Here is a 20,593-nt window from a genome sequence, read left to right as displayed (position 1 = left end):
CGATCGGTCATCAATCTAACGGAGGCATACGGTTTCACAGAATATGGGTTAGAAATACGCGTAAAAGATTACCCGACAAATCTCCAAAGACATTAAACGCTATGTCATATGAATTATTCATGTGTGTTTTATAAACTGCCGTATTATAGAAACTTTTCAATTATTTTGGAATAGACGTTTGAGATGGGTTTCTTAGCTGATAATACTTGATGTTTGCAGCTGACTGCAAATAGACTCTTGTCTTGTGATTTGGGATTCGAATATGCTCTCCTTCTGTTCTACCCAAATCTACCATGTATACTAAATGTATACTGGTTAAGGATATTATAACACTAATGACTTTTTAGTTAATTGCACACCACGGGAATGATGATCGCCTCCAAGCTGTTTCAAATAACGAAAATGTTTTTATTATTATTATTGTACATTATATATTTGTGAAAATGAAATTTAAAGAAAATATATCCCGCTGAGTTTCTTTCGCCGGTTCTTCTCTGGTCCGATGTGTTAATTTCCGAACCGGTGGTAGATTTTTGACTATCAATAAGAAAGTGTAATTACTTCTACATTGAATAAAGATTTTTGACTTTGACTTTTGACTTTTGGTTGTATTCAATGCACAATTTCATTTTAACCTGTGACTTTGTGCGAGCGCTTCTGAATGCCATCTGCTCATCATTTTTTTTTATGGTATTGTTCAGGAGTAGGAGGCTTATCTGATGGAAAGTGACTACCACCGCCTATGGACATCTGCAACACCGAGGCTTGCAGATGCGTTGCCGGCCTTTAAGAAATGTGTACGCACTTTTCTAGGTAATACTTGGCGTCGATATTTCGAGCCTCGTTCAGTTCCGCGGTCAATTGGAAGGCAAAGCCAAATTGGCATCAAAAAAGCTCGGTGTGCTCAGCAAGGCAGGACAGTATTTCACGTCGGCCCATCGTCTAAGACTATACAAGGCGCAAATTCGGCCTCACATGGAATACTGCTCTCACCTCTGGGCGGGTGCTCCCCAGTACCAGCTCCTTACATTTGACCGTATCCAACGTAGAGCGGCTCGAATTATCGACGATCAAGCCCTTTCCGATCTGCTTGATCCTTTGGCTTTGCGTAGAGATGTTGGATCGCTCTGCATCTTCTACAGAATTTATCACGGGGAATGTTCCGAGGAATTGTTCGGATTAATCCCGGCTGCTGAATTTCACCTTCGGACATATCGTCAAAATTCCAAATATCACCCGCACCACCTAGATGTCCGAAAATCCACAACAGCGCGATTTTTAAGACATTTTCTGCCTCGCACAACCACTCTGTGGAACCAGCTTTCGCCGACGGTTTTTCCGAACCGATACGACTTGGGAACCTTCAAGAAAAGAGCGTACTCTTTTCTGAAAACCTGCAACACAACACCTGAACACCTGCAAGCCCCCCGGTGTTGCAGATGTCCATGGGCGGTGGTAGTCACTTTCCATCAGGTGAGCCTCCTGCTGGTTTGCCACCTATGACATAAAAAAAAAAAAAAAAGGTTCGGAAACGGACCACAAAAGCTGGTTCCACAGAGTGGTTGTGTGAGGCAGAAAATGCCTTATAAATCGCGTTTTTTGGGATTTTTGGACATATTTAAAGAAACATAATTGATGCATGAATCAAACATGTTTTATGAATGAAGTATATTTTATACATCCTGGAACCAAATCTACCACTACACCATCAAGATATTTGTAGACATAACCTTCACGGACGAACCAAAAAGGTTCAATATCTCATTTGAATCAGATAAAATTCTTTAATATAGTAGATGATAGGGATAGAGGATAGGATATGCTATTGAAATATTCCAATTATTTTATTCGCATCGAGCTCCTTAACAGTCTAAGTCAAGCATTTTCCAATAGATATTTCTATGTAAACAAAATTGGAAAATATATCCATTTTAAAGAATCGAATGGAATGGAATTGTTCAAAAACTATCAGACGGGAAATTTATTGCTATACAAATTGTTGAAATGCACAAAATATCAAGTATCATACAATATGAAGTTAATTTGGCAACCTCAATTGTCCACAAGAGAAACAACCAGCGTTGCGCTCGTAGCTTTCAACGATTTTCATAATAAATTGGGCGTGAAAAACGGTAATTGTCCACAAATGGGCTCAACAGTAGATCACTATGGAAAAACTCGTAAATCACTCGGTGAGAATTACGATACTGACTCAAACCGTGATACAAATTAAGTTCCCTTATTTTTCAAACAGATTCAATGTTAGATTCGAGTCGTAATGAAAATATAATTTATTCAAGTTAACTAAAAATAAATACTGTCAACAAAACATGACGGCATGGTATGATGGCAAGAATGCTAGCCTGTTCCTGTTAAATCGCAACTCCGACTCTCTGGACGAAAAACTAAGCTGTCACTGGTGGAGGCAATAAGTAAACTCTTACGACAAACGCTTACTGAAACGAACATCTTTGAATCACTTAAAAAAATTAAATTAAGTGTAAGATTTAGAAGGTTCTATTGGTAGAACCTAAGCAGTTCTTGTTCATGGATTAAATGACATATTATCAAGCCTCGATGTGAGCATCTAAGAATTGACCATGTGATCAGAACTCTTTGAAAAGGAATACTTCAATATATTTACCCGAAAGGGGATTTGATATCGTAGTTTCTCTAGGTCAATGGGACATTGCTACCCCTTACTGTTTGGTACTTTTAATAATCGGAATCTTCATACGGGTAAATGCAGGCTGCTATGGAAATATTTTTATACTTTTGGTCATTAATAATGACCTGTGGATAAAAATCGATCAATGGTGAACCATACACCGCCGCCACCGGTGTATGGAACGCCTAGCGATGTAAAAATCGCAGGATCGATCCTGTTCTCTCTTAACACAGGCTAGTTTTAAGTTTAATTGGAGTATCGCATCTAATCATTAAAAAAACTCTCTAAGTTTTGATAGGGACTACTAGAGACTCAGGCGGCACTTGATTTATATATATTAATCATAATTTCTTATTTCATCGCCTCTTTAGACTGAATAGCTTGGGATGCCTGCCAATTCGAGCGCAGTGAATGCAATATATACTTAATACAAAAAACTAGCTCCGTGTAATTTCACTTGCGTTAAACGTTAAAATCTATTTACTGACGAATGCGTGCTTTACCAGTTAAATGATCGGCTTGCATTAGCGTGACGTGCGTGATGTTCTTGCTTACAATATCCGTTAGTGTGTGTGAGATGACCGATGTAAAAACACAGCAAAAAAAAAATCTTATTGGACGTCGATAATTTAACATAGGGTGGTCTATATATTACTACTGTACACAATGGCTAAAAGTTATTAAAATTAATTACTACTACGCATTCATTAAAAATTGACATCGAACTTGTTTTAAGTCAAATATTTCGTTGCGTTATACGTCATAGGAAATTTATTTATTTTCACACCAAAATCTATCGTATTTATAAGACCATGTTTTTGTAAAAAAAAAAAAAAAACAAAAAATTGTAAGGAAAGTTACGTTCTGAAATTAAAATTTCTTGTGAAACAGAAATAAGTATTTTGTATTCTCCTCATCTGCGCTGCTAGACAATAATATTACATTTTATTCCGTAATAAAATCTTATTTCAGAGCGTCAAGATGGCCAGGCGATAGAACATTGAGATCTTAACGAAAATCGCGGTTAAAATTACTTGGTGGTAGGTATTTGTGCAAGCCCCAATCATCAGTTATTCTACTGCCAAACCGCAATACGTAAGTCTTGCTGTTTGGCAGGGGTGAGTGAGCCAGTATTCACAGGCGCAAGGGAGAAAATATCTTAGCTCTCCATAGTTGTTGATGCATTAATTATTTAAAAAATGGTTAATATTTCTTACAGCGCCATGGTGATGATAATAATAACTACTTACCATCAATTGTTCCATTTGAACGTCAGTATACTTATATTATTAGAAACGAAATATATTTTTATATAGTTAACATCATAAACTCTGACCAAATTCAGGATGACGTAAACTTTTATTATATATCAAGTTACGTAGTTACTTTATTATTTTACCGTACTAAAATTAGAAAAACCGTACTCGGAACGTCGGTCATTTCCACGGTTGTCTGGAGATCCCGGTGAGACGCTGAGAATACAAATGAAAGCATTATGTTGGCGCCTTCTAGTCAAGGTGGGTACCTTTGTGGAGGCGCACTTGAGACAGACTTTTATATGAAACTATAATACGAAACAGCTATCTTTTAAAAATACAAGTACGTTGAAAAGTTTTAAAGATTTTTGCATAGCGTTTGGACGGTTTTAGGGAAATTCTGTCATTGGGAGAAACCTTGGCTAATGAGCTTTAAAACAAGATATAATATACTTATATACAGCGGTTTATTATATAAAATTAACAACATCAAAATATACTTCAAACATGTAGGCTTTTACAAGCTATTTTGAATGGTCATTTTACACAATTGTAATTTAAACGTAACGCTAACACCGGTACAATATGTTTTTCCAAAAAAAAAACATTAAATAAAATATTGTACATTAAAAATAGAAAACGATTTGATAATAAATATTTCGAGAAAACTACGGCTTCTTATAAGAACAACGTACATTGTTGATTTAAAAAAAAATATATATTTAGTAGTAATAATAATATCTAAAAATATAAAATATTTCAAATCTCGGTGTACACCGGTAAGTAATGATCACGGACCAAAGTCAAGTGAGCATCATCTGGGTCCTAATCTAAAATTTTAATTATTGCGATGGTTTGGCAATGTAATATTATTTTCGTACTATCCTACATGTATTCAGCATTGCAGCTTTCTGTAATTGAATAAATGTATGTGAAGGTAAGTCAAGCGCTTAAGCGACTGATGAAATTGTTGCGGGATGATGCCTGTAGTAGAAAGAACTATAGGTACTAAAGTTACTTTTTGTAAATGCCAATTTCTTGTTATTTCATCTTTTAATTCTGTGTATTTCGCTAATTTTTCGGATACGGTATTCTGTAAATTATGAGTATTTCGTATTGCAATATCTATAATGTAGCCAGTTTTATTTATAACAGTGATGTCAGGTCTATTGTAAAGTATTGTTTTGTCGGTTAAAATTGCTCTGTCAAAATATAATCTGTAGGATTGATTTTCTGAAACTGTTTGGGGTTTATATTTGTAGTAAGCTGTACGATTCTTGGGATCTATAAGGTTAAATTTTAAAGCTAGTTTTTGGTGTATTATATATGCAACCTGGTCATGCATATGCTTGTCAGTTTGAACTATTGTTTTACATGCACCAGTAATGTGTTGTATTGTTTCAGAAGAGCTATTGCATCGCCTACACGTCTGTCGGTAAGGTGGAATTTTTCATAATATATTTTTGATAGTTGCGTGTCTCAATAACCTGATCCTGTATTACTATAATAAAGCCTTCCGTCTCAGGGAAGAGCACACCACGATTGAGCCATTCATTCGACGCTAATTTGTCGACGTTAGGTAGGTTCAAATTCTAATAATGTCTTCCGTGCAGAGACGTCCGGGCCCATTCGTTCATGTTCATTTGTCTGTCAGTCAAAATTTCATTTCTCTGTATATTATTGTCTTTCAAGTTTAATGGGGTAAATCTGTTATCGTTTTCTACTATAGCCTTGTGTAAAATTGATGATGTAGCTTTATGGTGGAAGAATTCTCGCAATGTGGTTATCTGCTTATTATGAAGATTTACGATATCAATTAGGCCTCTACCTCCATCTTTTCTAGGAAGTGTTATACGTTTAATACATGAGCGGGCATGATGTTTTCTGTACTTTGTCATAGTCGTGTTTGATGTACGTTTCAATTTCTTTAAATCAGATTTTGTCCACTTAATAATAGCAAAAGAGTATGTTAATGTGGTTATAGCGAAACTGTTGATGGCTTTTATTAATTTTCTTGAGTTTAAATTAGATTTTAGTAGAGTTTATTCTATGTCTAAATTATTGTACAATTTTCATTTTAGTTTCATTTTGTAAAATTTGCTTTGATTGATCATCCTATATAATAAATAATCACCTAAGTATTTGTAAGTTTTATTTTCATCTAATGGTTCGATTTGGGCGCCTCTTGTTGTAAAATAGCTGTATCTATCAAATTGGCCTGCTTTTACTGAGCTGAATTTACATTTGTTTATACCGAATACCATACAAATATCCTGTGAAAACCATTCAATAGTTTTTGTTATGATCTCTATGTGTTTTTGAGTAGAAGTATAAAGTTTAATGTCATCCATATAAAATAAATGATTTAGTGTAATATTTTGTATGTCTGTTGGTGTATCTAACTGGTATCCTTCATGCATTGTATTCAATGAATTAGAAAGTGGATTGAGAGCAAGGCAAAACCAGAGGGCGCTAAGAGCGTTACCTTGGAAAATACCTCGTTGAATTTTTATGGGTGTGGTTTCTACTAGTTCCTCCCGGGTATTGATCCTGAGTCTAGTAATCCAATTGAGCATTGTGTTTTGGAAGAAAGATATTATTTGTGGGTGTATTTTATAAATATCTAATACGTGTAGCAACTAGGAATGTGGTACTGAGTCGAACGCTTTTTTATAGTCAATGTCCATAGTATGTAAATCTTTTTTCTGTATTTGAACTTGTTTTAAAATTACAGAATAAATTATCAATTGTTCCTTACAGCCTTGACTAAATTTTCTACAGCCTTTTTGTTGTTCAGTGAGAATTTTATTGTTTTCTATGTGATTGTATATTTCTTGAGTCAAACATGAAGATATGATTTTATATATTGTCTGTAAGCAGGTTATAGGTCTGTATTTGGATGAGTCTTTATAGTCGGATTTATCATTTGGTATCATATATGTGGTTCCTGTTGTTATATAATTTGGCATTCATTCTGGGCTTTTAATAAAACTATTAATGATATTGTACAAAAATGGATGAATGAATGTAATTTTTTGTAAATTGTATTCTGTGCCAGCAATTTGTTTCGTATTACGGCTCGTCGTTGATCGCCATCGCGTTGTCGGCTAACTTGCATATGAGGATATTTTTCGAGGAATTTTGTATGTAAAGGTGATAAATAGGCTACGATATCTGTTTCCATGTTAGTAAGGTAAAGATAAGTGCGCAGTATGAACTCATTCATATCTTGCGTCCATTTTTTGCGCTTAGTGCTAACGGTGGGCATAAGTTGTTCGACATAGTGTCTCCTGTCCAACACTCGCGAGCGACGTATTGCTTGTAGATGTGGAAGGTGGAGATCGATAAGATGTTCCTACGGAACTGTTACCGGCTGTAATAGATTTTGCGACGGAAGCCCGCCTGTTCAACCTCTCATCGCCGATGGATCGCATGCTGTCACATCCCGCATCGGTTCCAGATGTGCCCCGGCGACCCCCGGATAGCGGCCGCAAATTGTATACTCGTTTAGACATTTCTCCATAAAAAGGATTTCGGGATCGTTAGTAGGAAGGTAGTATTTGTGTCAGATTTAAGCCACTGTAAATTTGTATCTAATGGGGTAGGTTTTATAGATGGTTAACCTTATTTATTGTATCTGCTTCCCGTAACGCCCCCCCCCCCCACCACAAGGTGATCCCACGGGGAGGTTATTATTATTATTATAAACATTTAGGGTACCTATAGTAAAATGTATTATTCGGTGATGTATCTCAAGATTTACGCAAGTAGATACAGCATGTGAAAATGTCACACGCTTAAGTTTAATTTATTTGTTATATACTATAATTCTTTTAGTGAAAGTAAACTTGCACTTTTCGGATGAAAATCTGCCACATATTTCCATCAACGTGAACTGTAGTAGCGAAGTCTCCAAACATTCTGTAGAAGAAACTTTTCCCAAAAAGTGCGACATTAACGGACTATTCTTTTTTCACTTCTCATAACTCATTTTGACTATAAGCAAATCCGTTAAAAAGGTAGTCTGATAAAGTATACCAATAAACATACAAGGAGGCAGGAGTCCTACAATCGCCCCACGACACTTACATGAATTTTACAGACCATAATATGTCTGAAAACTCGAGATCATGTCCTTTAGTTTTAAGCGTTTTTACACTTTTATTACAGTTTTAAACGAAAGTACTCAACGCTAGACGTTTCTACAGGGAGCTAAAAGTACCTATTCCAAACTGTGTTTCATATCCAGGTGGGTATCTTGAACTTAGTTGTCGGTCTGATAAAAAGGTTGTGAGAACTTTCGAAAAAAATAAAAACCTCAACCATAAACTTTATGATTGGTAGCCGAGATAATAATTGGTCAATATCTTTTCCTTTTTTAACATTTCCGCTAACTCTCCATGTCCCCATTTTATCCAAAATACAAACGAAGTACGATAATGTTAGTTATTTAATGCCCATTTCACTTAAACTCTCATCCGTTGCTGGCTAAAGCGATACGTACAAGCGATCCCATAATATCTCACTATAATAGAGGTTACCGTTGGTTTTTATAGTCGGTGATCAACTAAATGTCCTAAATACCTCTTAGAAGTAGGATACATATAAGCATCTGTCTTATATTAAGTATTCCTAACGTCAATGCCCTTGTATTGAATACTGAATGAGCGGTTCATAATCCGTTCAGATAACAGACACCATGATATAAATTAACAAGGTATAATGTATAAATGTCAACAAATATTTTTTTCTTAAAACCCCATGTGAATTAAAACAGTAACCCTATTTGAAAAAAATTGATCAAATAATGTTATATTAAATAGAAAGAGACAGAGTGAGAAAGAAAGGGAGGAAGGTTCGTCTGGGTATAAAGCTTTCATTTTTCTTTATCTGCCAGTTAACTCCACTGTACTAACTGTTGATATCCATCCTTTGACGTACTCCAAAAATATTAAACGTTTCTTCAAAAATATGTGACATGATTTAAAAGTCTTTTTAATTTACTTAACCAACAAAACATTTTGCAAAGTTAAAAAAAAACTGTCACCCTAAAATCCACACTAAATAGATTATAGTGTATCAACTAAGTCTACTCTTCACACCCTTGGCAAAAAGCCAAGTAACGCCTGCCGACGTTAAATCAGGCTTAGAAAGACGAATGATGCTAGGTCCCAACGCTGGCCACATTACATTCCTTTTAGACCGCTTCTTTGATACTTGAATTAAAGTTAGTTTTCTTTAAAATTTATAGACTTGCTTGCTTGTTTTTTAGATTAGGATTATATTTAAACATTAAACAATTATTATTATTAAGAATGTTAATAACTTGGTCAAAAGATTTTCATTAGGTTAGGTCAAATTTTCGATTTGACATTATTTTTTTATTTAATTTTTTATAAATATTGGACATCACATCCATTACTCTGATCCCAATGTAAGTAGCTAAAGCACTTGTGTTATGGAAAATTAGAAGTAACGACGGTACCACATACACCCAGACCCAAGACAACATAGAAAACTAATGAACTTTTTCTACATCGACTCGGCCGGGAATCTAACCCGGTACCATGGAGTGGCGTACCCATGAAAACCGGTGTACACCCTACTCGACCACGGAGGTCGTCATATTACTTCTGCATTAGTTAATTACTGGCATGTAATAAGATAATATGACACGAAGAATGATTATGCCATCCATCGCGCCTAAAATACATGGTAGCAAAAATTGATCCAGAGCTGATTAAACCACCCCCCAAGTAAAATGGACATAGAAGATTATGTATGACATTTAGTAATATTAAAAGTTAGTGGTTAGTATTATTTTTACCTTTCTTTTAAAGTATTTCGTTGGAGAATAAAACGTTAGCGAAGCCTAAGCTTAAATACAGGATTCTTTGTAAACAACAATAGCCCTGCAGTACCTCATTGCTAACACCATAAATAACAACTTTAATTGTTTTAGTACTTCTTACAAAATATAACAAATTTTCCAAAAAAATACTATCAATTTTATTGTGTTTTTGAAATTTTCTGCATCTATATTTATTTCCATGCATTTCGCAATCGAATTCTGTATCGAAACGAAAAATTAATGGACGCAGAGGCAATGATGGTAACGCATTATTTTTAGAATACAATTATGTTAAATTTTGTTAATAACTTCGGTACTATAATGCGGATAAATGAGCTACTTTAGAGAAGTTTTTCAGTACCGGATAATCTGTCGTCAAAAAATGTTAATGACGAAACTTTGTGTTGTGTTCAGATATGAAGGATAAAACATTACCTTGAGCAGCAACGTTGGGGAGGGGGGAGGGTATGTTGATGGACAGCGGCTTCTAAAAAAAATACTCTTCTTTAGCAACTTTTTATCCTTAAAATATCCCAATTTTTTTACTCATATTGAACTCATATCTAGCAATCCCTCTATCTCCTCAATATCATAGTATCATTAGTAAGTTTATTCAAACTTATCTCCTTACTTGTACAGTACACAATACTTCTTCGAAAGTGACGTTACATATTCAACCGCTATACCGCGTTTATTAGTATATTTGTTTAACTATTTCGTATATATATAATGTAAATTTAAGTATACCGTAACATTTATTCAACTTAGTAACACTTTGCATCGCCTTAAACTACCCTGAAATCTCAAACGTCAAGAACGGTATGTTGAAAGCAGACCAACGACCCTCGACACTTCCCATTACCCGTACTTCCTTCGCTAATGGGTGTACGTAGTTTATAATCACAGAAGAGAAAATATAGAAATGGTATCGAATTTATTTTAATAATAACACTTACTTAGCTATTCTATAAAACAAACCGGAAGTCAAATTGTTATGAGATATTGACTGAAAAATTTAAAGGCAAACATCAAAAAGGCATATAGCGTACAACATTAACAGTCTCTAAATTTCTCACTGCAGGGCTAAGGCCTCCTCTCCTTTTTGGGGATTGGAGTATATTCCACCACGCTGCTCCAGTGCGGATTGATGTGTAGTTTAATTAAATGCAAATGAATATATATCAAACATTAAAATCAACGAACGAACTAAGTTTTTATCATATATATATATTTTAACATTGTAATGTATATCTTATATCATGATATTTATTTGTTAAGGAAAAAAGCGAATTCGAAAAAACACATAGTATTTTATTTGAATGATGTATGCTTTACTAAGTATAAAATAAAAGTCGCTTCTCGCCGTCTGTACGTTTGGATCTTTTAAACTACGCAACGGATTTTAATGCGCTTTTCATCATTAAACAGAGTGATTCAATAGAAATGTTTATATGTTATTATATGAGAGGAAGGCGAGAATTTTAACTTACCTATCCGAAAAAATAATAAGCATTTATATTTTTAAGTTTGTTCTTCAATCTAAAAATTGTTGTCCCCTTGTGAAGTCAGGACGGTTATTTAGTCATAATGATGTTGTAGTTTGTTAGTTAGCTACATAGTGTGCTAATTACTTTACAGTTGAGGTAACTTTGTAAGCATAATCTTGACTGAAGTTTCATCTCCATACACTGTTAAAGTTTTCATTTAATGGCGTAATAATTCTTCGTGCTTTAAAGTTTTCTTTCTTACAAAATTATCCGTTTTATATATTTATTTTTATTTATATATTAAGGAAGACAGACAAGGCAATGGATCAGTAGTGATTATATTTACTACTAGCGACCCGCCCCGGCTTCGCACGGTTGCAATGCTGATACTAAATATACTACAGAATGTCTTGTACAACGTTCACAGCTTTTTGTATTGGACAATACAAACCGCCATGCGCCTGCGTTTTAAATCTGTAATATCTTCGAAAATATTCATTTAAATTACATACTGTAATGGGGCATATTTATCTATATTAAATGCATAAACATAACATAATCAGCCTGTAAATTTCCCACTGCTGGGCTAAGGCCTCCTCTCCCGTTGAGGAGAAGGTATGGAGCATATTCCACCACGCTGCTCCAATGCGGGTTGGTGGAATACACATGTGGCAGAATTTCGTTGAAATTAGACACATGCAGGTTTCCTCACGATGTTTTCCTTCACCGCCGAGCACGAAATGAGTTATAAACAAATTAAGCACATGTAAATTCAGTGGTGCCTGCCTGGGTTTGAACCCGAAATCATCGGTTAAGATGCACGCGTTCTAACCACTGGGCCATCTCGGCTCACAAATTAAATGCACAATGTAGTTAATTGGATTAGAATTATTGCTTAAAATGACTTCGTAAATGTTATAGGATAAAAAATGGTTATTGTGGTTTTTTATAGAACCTTTTAAGGTGTTCAAGTACATTATTCTGATCAAACTCATAGGGTTCGGACAGCATTTGCAATGTAAGCGCAAAAAATGTGTTTATTTACGACATCGCATTAGAAACATCTAAAATTATCAGTGTTTTTCTACTATATTATGCAAATATTATACGTAATAAATCTTTCCTATGAATCAATCTATCTACTAAAAAAATCGCGTCAAACTGCGTTGCATAGTTTTAAACATGTAAGCATACATAGGGACAGACAGACAGCGGGAAGCGACTTTGTTTTATACTACGTAGTGATAAGACATTAGAATTTTAAGAATCTTAAATCACTTTTTACTACGTCAATATAATTTTAAGAATCATAAATAAATTTTTACTCTTTCTTTACTTCAGATGATATATATCTCGTGCAATCAGTCAAATCACACACTGGTATACGAATAAATTACATAGATAAGTTAAAAGTGAAAACTGTACTTAATAGTACTGTTTCTAATACCTTGTAGATGGTCTCTTGTTAAATATCTTCAGAATTTAATGATTAGAAGCCATGGTTCAGTTACTCATGTGAACCAAAGAATGCAAGTTCTAAAACAGAGAAACGCCTTTCAACCGTCGCCTCCAAAATCCATCTTCCCATAAAATATGAATTTAAATCACCAGTAATCATATTTACTGAGTGTTACTTTTCAATGAAACAAATAAACGGACGCAACACCTACGGAAAAAAAATTAAGTACCTATAAATAATTTATTTTGTAAAAAACCTCTAAGCATATAACTTAATCTCCAAGTGATATATTTGTGTATTTTAAGGTTAGTTAATAAGATATTATCGATGATTACAATTAATTTATTAATGTGTATTTTTTTTTACAGACTAATGTATGTACAGACATATTTTTTAAAGATATAACTATCAATGAAACAAAAGTTTAATACAAGTAATTCAACATAAATGAAAACTACTCACTGCTCCGTATTAAAAAAGAAAAAAAAACCATGGCATTCGTTGAGAGCTGTCTGATTGCTCTCAACACTTTCCGCCGTTATGCCTACATCCTTCCACATTTTGCTAATGGCACGTTATGTGTTAAGGTATACGAGATGCATTCAGTAGGTATAAGCACGAAAGGATGGTGAATATGAAAGTATCGGAAGCCGAAATGTTTAATTGCGTCAATCAAGGGAATCATGAAAAGGAAAATGACAACCTCCATTCAAACGGTCGAGTAGAGTGTACACCGGTTTTCATGGGTACGCTACTCTGAGGTCCCGGGTTCAATTCCCGGCTAAGATATAGAAAAAGTTTATTAATTTTCTATGTAGTCTTGGGTCCGGGTGTTTGTGATACCGTCGTTACTTCAGATTTTCCATAACACAAGTGCTTCAGCTACTTACATTGGGATCAGAGTAATGTATGTGATGTTGTCCAATATTAAAATTAATATATCATTTGAATAAAAATGAGTTAATAATTTTAAGGCAAGTGTTAAATAAACAAGAATTAGAGATTATCTGTACGAATATTATAAAGTGGTAAAATTTATTTGTACGTATTCTATGAAACTTAAAAAATATATTCAATGTTAGAAAGGTACATTTTTCCTGAGTAATATTTTTTGTATATCATACCATTTTCTTCACTAATAAATAGTTACAAATATGATCGCTAATACGGCTTTAATAAATAATTCTTACATTCAATCGTGTTTAAGGAAAGTTTGTCTTGATAGATATATTTATAAAATATATAATTTTAGGATATCTTCCGTAAATGTCACTTACGTGACATAATAGTGTGCTAATAATCATATTGATTTTAATTCATCTCGTTTCGTCTGCGGTAAAAATTGCCGAAGACGAGATGAAAAGTGGAAAAAAAAGTGGTGCTTGCTTGGATTTGAGTCCGCAATCATCGGTTAAGATACACGCGTTTTAAGTACTGGGCCATCGGCTTTGGTGTGAAGAGTGAGCTCATATTATTAAAGGTACAGGAGAAATAACATTTCAGATGCGATGATTGACAACGCTTTGTGGATAGGGAGTGGTGTTAACGTCTTGAATCGCGTTTGTCTATGGTAACATAATCTTACCACTTACCATAAGGTGAGCCAATGTGTAAGATACCTTCTGAATTCATATTTTTTTTTCTTATTACGCCAAAAGTTGAGCACTTATGGTGTAATTCAAAACTGAGAAAATTTTTAATTAAGCACTCAAATTAATTAGGTTCCACGTATTCCGTACAATATACTCTTTTATAATTTTCTTCCTGTATTTTTCGTTCGTACAAAAAACAATGTTAGCCGTTCTCTGGGATATTCACGTGTGGATGTTATAATTAACAGTAAAATCCAATTATGAATTTCGAATTCTCGTAACACCCCTTTTTGTCGATAAACACGTAATCGTATAGCAAAATTTTCACCAATTGTTGATTTCAATTTAGGAACGCTTGACGTTATCACTACGTACATAAATATTATACAATGATTATTTACTTATCATCATAAATTCTTCAATGATGAATTAAGAGCAGGCTCATCCAGAAACCTTAGAACCTTTTATCATAAATCACTAAATATTTAAATGTACAATATTTATAAAATTGCTTAAGAAAATCTTAACTTTGCCATTTCATAGATTCAAGTCATTTATAAAAGAAGGCATATTATTCGATACAAGATTATATAGATGATAAAAAGCGTGGAGTTAATTCTTGTTGACTTCCAGGCAGGAGACATAACATACATATATAATTGTATTTAACTAACATGACTGTAATTTTAGACGTTTAAAAAGAGTAACTACTGAGTTTCTTGCCGGTTCTTCTCGGTAGAATCGAAATTCCGAACCGGCGGTAGCTCTACTTAAAATAGTTTGTTAAATGACGATTCAAAACTGCTTGTAAAAGCCTTCTTGAATAAAGTATATTTTGATTTTGATTTTAGTTACATCGATCTGTTTGAGTCATTTCAATCACATCTCTACGTGACATAGAAATTCTACCATTACCCTATATTGTTGCAGTACATACAACACAACCTACAATTTCCGCCCTACGTTAATCAAAGGGACGTTTGTCTGTTGTAGATCGCTCTCGACACTTCCCTGCGTATTTCCCTTGCTAATGGCTCTACCTTTGTTCTGTTCAAACATGCCCTGTATTGACCTTTCTTACATATTATTTACCTAAGACCATTTATCTATTCCGAGTTTTCTAACATTTTCAAAACTCGAAATAAGATGTAGTAAAAAGCGCCTCAGACCTGTGAGGAAACGTCGAAGGTAACTCAACGGGTTTCGTTGGTAGCGAAAACGTGCTTATTCAAACAAATACAAATTGAATATGAGATACAGATGACTCGGACAACACGTTTGAAAAGAGACAAACATATATAAATATATATATATATATATATATATATAATAAAAGACACTTCAACTTCTATATCGTTCAACCAATCACCAATGTGCTCACATACATAGAAATAGTATATATGTGAGAAAAACATCGACAGGATTTTGCTAATGTATTATGTATATACGTATTTACCAAATCACCTTTTTTCCAAATCGGTTAAAAGGTTCGTTACTATGAGGTGTAACTGTGACCCGAATGTCTTTCTGCTGCCCTAAACCTAACTGATTTAATAAAAGGGAAAGTTTGATTGTTTGTAACGCGTTTACGCCTTAACTACTGAATCGTTTATAATAAAAAACATAAATAAAAATATTAGGTAGATAAATGGTTCAAAATATAAATTTCGTGTTGATGAAAAAATGATCTTTAAATGACAAACGCCAGGGTCCCTAATAAACCTTCATGATAAATAACCGATCTCATATATTTCGGTCACGATCCCAAGGGTCAAGGTATTATAATGGAGGATATTTATGGCGTTGTCAAGACATTAATGGGCGAATTAGGAGACCCCGAGTCAGATATTTGATACTAAGTTTAGCAATTACTTATCAATTTGTATTTAAAGACTCTGTATGCCATTAGCACATATTCGTATTTGCGACTTTTTTTTTTCTTTTTGGTTGGCAAATGTGTCATCTGATGGTAAGTGGTCACCACCGCTCTTGATTATTGGCACTGTAAGAAATTCCGCCAACAACTTCGGTTGATAAGACGTTACATCCTTTGTAGTCACTCAAAACGACGGTAACTATCATTACCGAACTAGCCGTATTTTGGGTACTATCGTATATATAATAATAACTATATATAATAATATATATGTAAAAATAATCTTATGTATCTATATATATATATATATATAAGATTATTTTTACATAACATAATTATGTGTTCTTATTATAAAATTTTATATATACTTTAAAGATACAATCGTAAATAATTATTAGGATTATATATATATATCAACTTGCATTGGGGTAGCGTTGAATAAAGAGAGGAGGCCTTAGCCCAACAGTGGGACATTCAGTTTCTGTTACTTTTTATTACTTTTCTACATTATATATTGAATTTGTGTTTCATCAGAATTCATAAATTTTCTACAAATACATTTGATTTGAATTCAACCGAATTTGATCTCAACGAGCACAGATTATAAATTACATTAGTATACCGAGACAAAGAAAAAATAAACTCGGTAGTTACAGTTTAATAAATATATAATTATAGTATACATTTGCATTCAGCGCTTAAAACCTTTTTGTTAGAAACATGTTATATCGTATTGTCTACATACATATACATTCAACTCATTTAATAAAGGAAGGTATACACTAATGCGCCATCTGTGGCCACGACCAAAGACATTGGTACTGGAACAAATACTAATCATTCCTTACAAGCACATTGCTCAACTAACTATGTAAACTAAGATGTTATGCCATTTGAGTCATTTACTGGCGCACTTACCCTGCATACCGAAAATGTATGTACGTAAGAATAACCCAAGCAGATACATAAAGTCAAATATAAGCATTTTTTTTTTAATATCAACTCGAATCATTATAAACTTTATTCGAGTGGGATTTTTAAACACTTTTGAATCGTCCTTTTACAAATTATATCAAGTAGAGCTAACACTGGTTCGGGGTTTAGATTATACCGAGAATAACCGCCAAAAAACTCAGTAGTTACTCTTCTTCAACATTTTAAAAGTTAGTTAAATACAATTATATATGTATATAAAATATCCTACCTGGAAATCAACAAGTATTAGCTCCATGCTTTTTTATTAACTATATGATCTTGTATTGAATAATATGCTTTTTTTATTAATGTACTTTTTACAAATGATTTAAATGTATGTACGAATGTAAATACATATTATATAATTAAACATTTAAAACGTAAATACTATTTCGTTTTCTTTTTAAATATCTTAAGCCCTTAATCCATCAATGTATGTTTAGTCTAAAAGTAAGGTAAGTCGTACTACAGTTGGAACGTAGTTGGATTAATTATGTTGTTTTGAATTGTCTTCTAAAGTTTCGACGTGCACTATGTCTTGTTACTTAGAACTTGTATACAACTAATCATTGCTATTCCAATACTACACGGCATTTAAAATATAATTTGTATGATGCTTTTTGTCTTGAACGCTGTGACTTATCACATTTTATTTTATTATTAAATTATCCCAGCAGTGTAGATAAATGTTTAAAAATAATGAAAAATATTATAAAATAAAATAAAAAGCCTTATATTTCTTGCTTAATTATACAAAAACTATGAAAACAAAATATTCTCAAGTATATTCTTATTATCTAAGTATTTTGTTATATTTTTTATTTTTTTTTAAATTGAATTTTTAATCATATTTATTATTTATTATATATGTATAACTAAGAAGGAAAAATATTATGTAATTGAAATTCCTAATATTTTATTTTCACTAAGTATTATTAAACAATGTCCCCTCGTCGCGTCTGTCTGTCTTCAACGTGATAAACTCAATAACTACTAAACTGATTTTCATACAGTTTTCACTATTAGATAGAATGGTTCATGAGAAAGGTTTAGGTTTACAATTCATTATATAGTTTTATTTTACATAGTTTATATATATAGTTCTGGGTTCATCATCATGAGATTTCAATCAATTTAGATTTAAGTCAGACGATGTTTGATGAGAATTTCGTAAAAAATTGCCGTCTGAGATTTTAACTGGTATGCACCGTGTAAACCAATAGTGTTTTATGTATTCGAAGCTCTTATTCTACTAGTGCGAAACCTGAAAATGTCTTTATCTCTACTAGTAAACATTGTTATATGAGTAGATACGATAATATATATACTGTAAATCTGTTGAGACTTTAACATTTGACGACAACCTAGAAGAGATTTTTATTCGCAAGATACTGTATTTTGATACAAGTTGTAAGCTATCACGATTCTGGGCTGCATCCCAAATCAAAACCTACCCATCCGAGATGCGTGTACGGATTTTCAAGTTTTCTAACAGAACTATATACACTGTGTGTTTAAAATAAATGTATTAAAGCGATTGTTTGAAGAGTATTTTAAAGTAAAAACAAAAACAGGTAAATTTTTCGACGGAACGGCTTCATTTATAAATAAATATTTATTCAAGAAAACATATAAATTATATTGTTTTACTTTATTTACTTTTATTATTCAATCATTTTACTCTTTTTCTTTCATTATTGTTTATAACTTCAATGAACTTAGTACGTCCAATGTTTTTCAACCCACGTTAAATACAAGAAATGAATATACCGAATATGTAAAATGTGTAAGATATTTAAATATTTTTTCTGTGCCCTTTTTATGTATTAAATAATATCAATATGTAAATGCCGAAACTCATCAATTGATCAAACAACAGATATTGAAGTATATTCATGCGTCATCTATGAGGACATTTACCTTAAACGAAATTGCTTGTATTTCTGGGTAGAAGCGGATATGTACCTGGAATAAAAAAAAAATGGTTATGAGTAAAAAGTAATATCAGAAATGATTATAATTTATTGTAATCAACGAATGTTAAAAGTAAGCTTACAGTTTTACTTTAGGTTAGGGCTACCGCCAAGCAGCAATACCCAATATTTTTGCGTTTCAGTTTGAAGGGTGAGAATGCAAGGGACATTACATCATAACTCCCAAGGTTGGTGGCTAATTTGTGTGATGTAAGGAATGGTTATAAGCATAACATAAAATATGTTATGCTTATAAAGCCGAGATGGCCCAGTGGTTAGAACACGTGCATCTTAACCGATGATTTCGAGTTCAAACCCAGGCAAGCACCACTGAATTTTCATGTGCTTAATTTGTGTTTATAATTCATCTCGTGCTCGGCGGTGAAGGAAAACATCGTGAGGAAACCTGCATGTGTCTAATTTCAATGAAATTCTGCCACATGTGTATTCCACCAACCCGCATTGGAGCAGCGTGGTGGAATATGCTCCATACCTTCTCCTCAAATGGAGAGGAGGCCTTAGCCCAGCAGTGGGAAATTTACAGGCTGCTTATGTAAGGAATGGTTAATATTCGTTAATGTCTATGGGTGGTGGTGTTCACTTGCTATCGGATGGTCCAATTCCCTCTCAGTCTACCGATACCATAAAAAAAAGTCTTGTTTCGTCTATATGTTTGTATGTGCGAGATTTTTTTAAATACAAAATTAATACACTTTAGATTATATACTAGATAAGGTATTGAAAACGTTCAGGCATACAGGTATACTTATGGGTATAATATTCAAATTTATTAATGTTGCTATCTGCTACTGAAAATAATGTTGTTTTTTTCTTAGTCTATAAATTTCGCTATGGCAACCCTAAATTATGTAAATCAAATCTCATTCACTACTTTATAAAAGAAGAATAACGCTTGTAATTATTTAACAAAAGTGAAAGTACTTAGACAATGGCAACACAGAGCGATGAATAGGCGTTCTCATGGTCGTTACTATGACTATTTATAATACTAACATCCATTCATGAAATACTCTTACCTTTTTAGATCAAAATTAGGCTGGCATATGGTAAGTGGATACCACCGCCCATGAACATTGTAAAAAATACTAAGCATCTCAAACATCGTCAATACGAGACGAACCCATGAAACAAATTGATGTTCTTTATTCGTTTAATAACACTTTACCGATATATTTATTTATTTATTCTTAACACAGTATACATAGCAGAATTAAGGTTGGGTCTCTCTAGTAAGCATAATACCTACTCGTGTCAGAGGGACTCACTCTTCCATAACATCATGTGTTATATAAGCAACTAAATAATAAACAAACTTTTAATTAATATAAATAATGTTAAAGAGAACAAAATTAAATAAAAATAAAGATAACTGAAATTAGTAATTATTACAAAGTACATGTGTGTGTGTGTGTGTGTGTGTGTGTATATATGTGTG

The 20,593-nt window shown here is 33.2% G+C and overlaps 1 protein-coding gene across 2 annotated transcripts in view; it reads right to left on the bottom strand.

Moving 5' to 3' along the window:
- The window catches only part of LOC113400399 (uncharacterized), a 168,001-nt gene that overhangs the window by 105,853 nt on the left and 41,555 nt on the right, over positions 1-20,593 (bottom strand). The window contains exon 2 of one of the 2 annotated variants that reach the window (XM_026639952.2): positions 19,085-19,129. The exons of the other annotated variant lie outside the window; for it this stretch is intronic. The gene's annotated coding sequence lies outside the window, so the exon portion shown is untranslated. The remainder of the gene's footprint in view (positions 1-19,084; positions 19,130-20,593) is intronic. 2 annotated transcript variants of the gene reach the window in all.

Source organism: Vanessa tameamea, chromosome 17 (assembly GCF_037043105.1).
Source record: "Vanessa tameamea isolate UH-Manoa-2023 chromosome 17, ilVanTame1 primary haplotype, whole genome shotgun sequence".
Classification (NCBI taxonomy): Eukaryota; Metazoa; Arthropoda; class Insecta; order Lepidoptera; family Nymphalidae; genus Vanessa; species Vanessa tameamea.
Note: the sequence above shows the minus strand (reverse complement) of the source record. Positions and strands in the feature narration are given on the sequence as shown.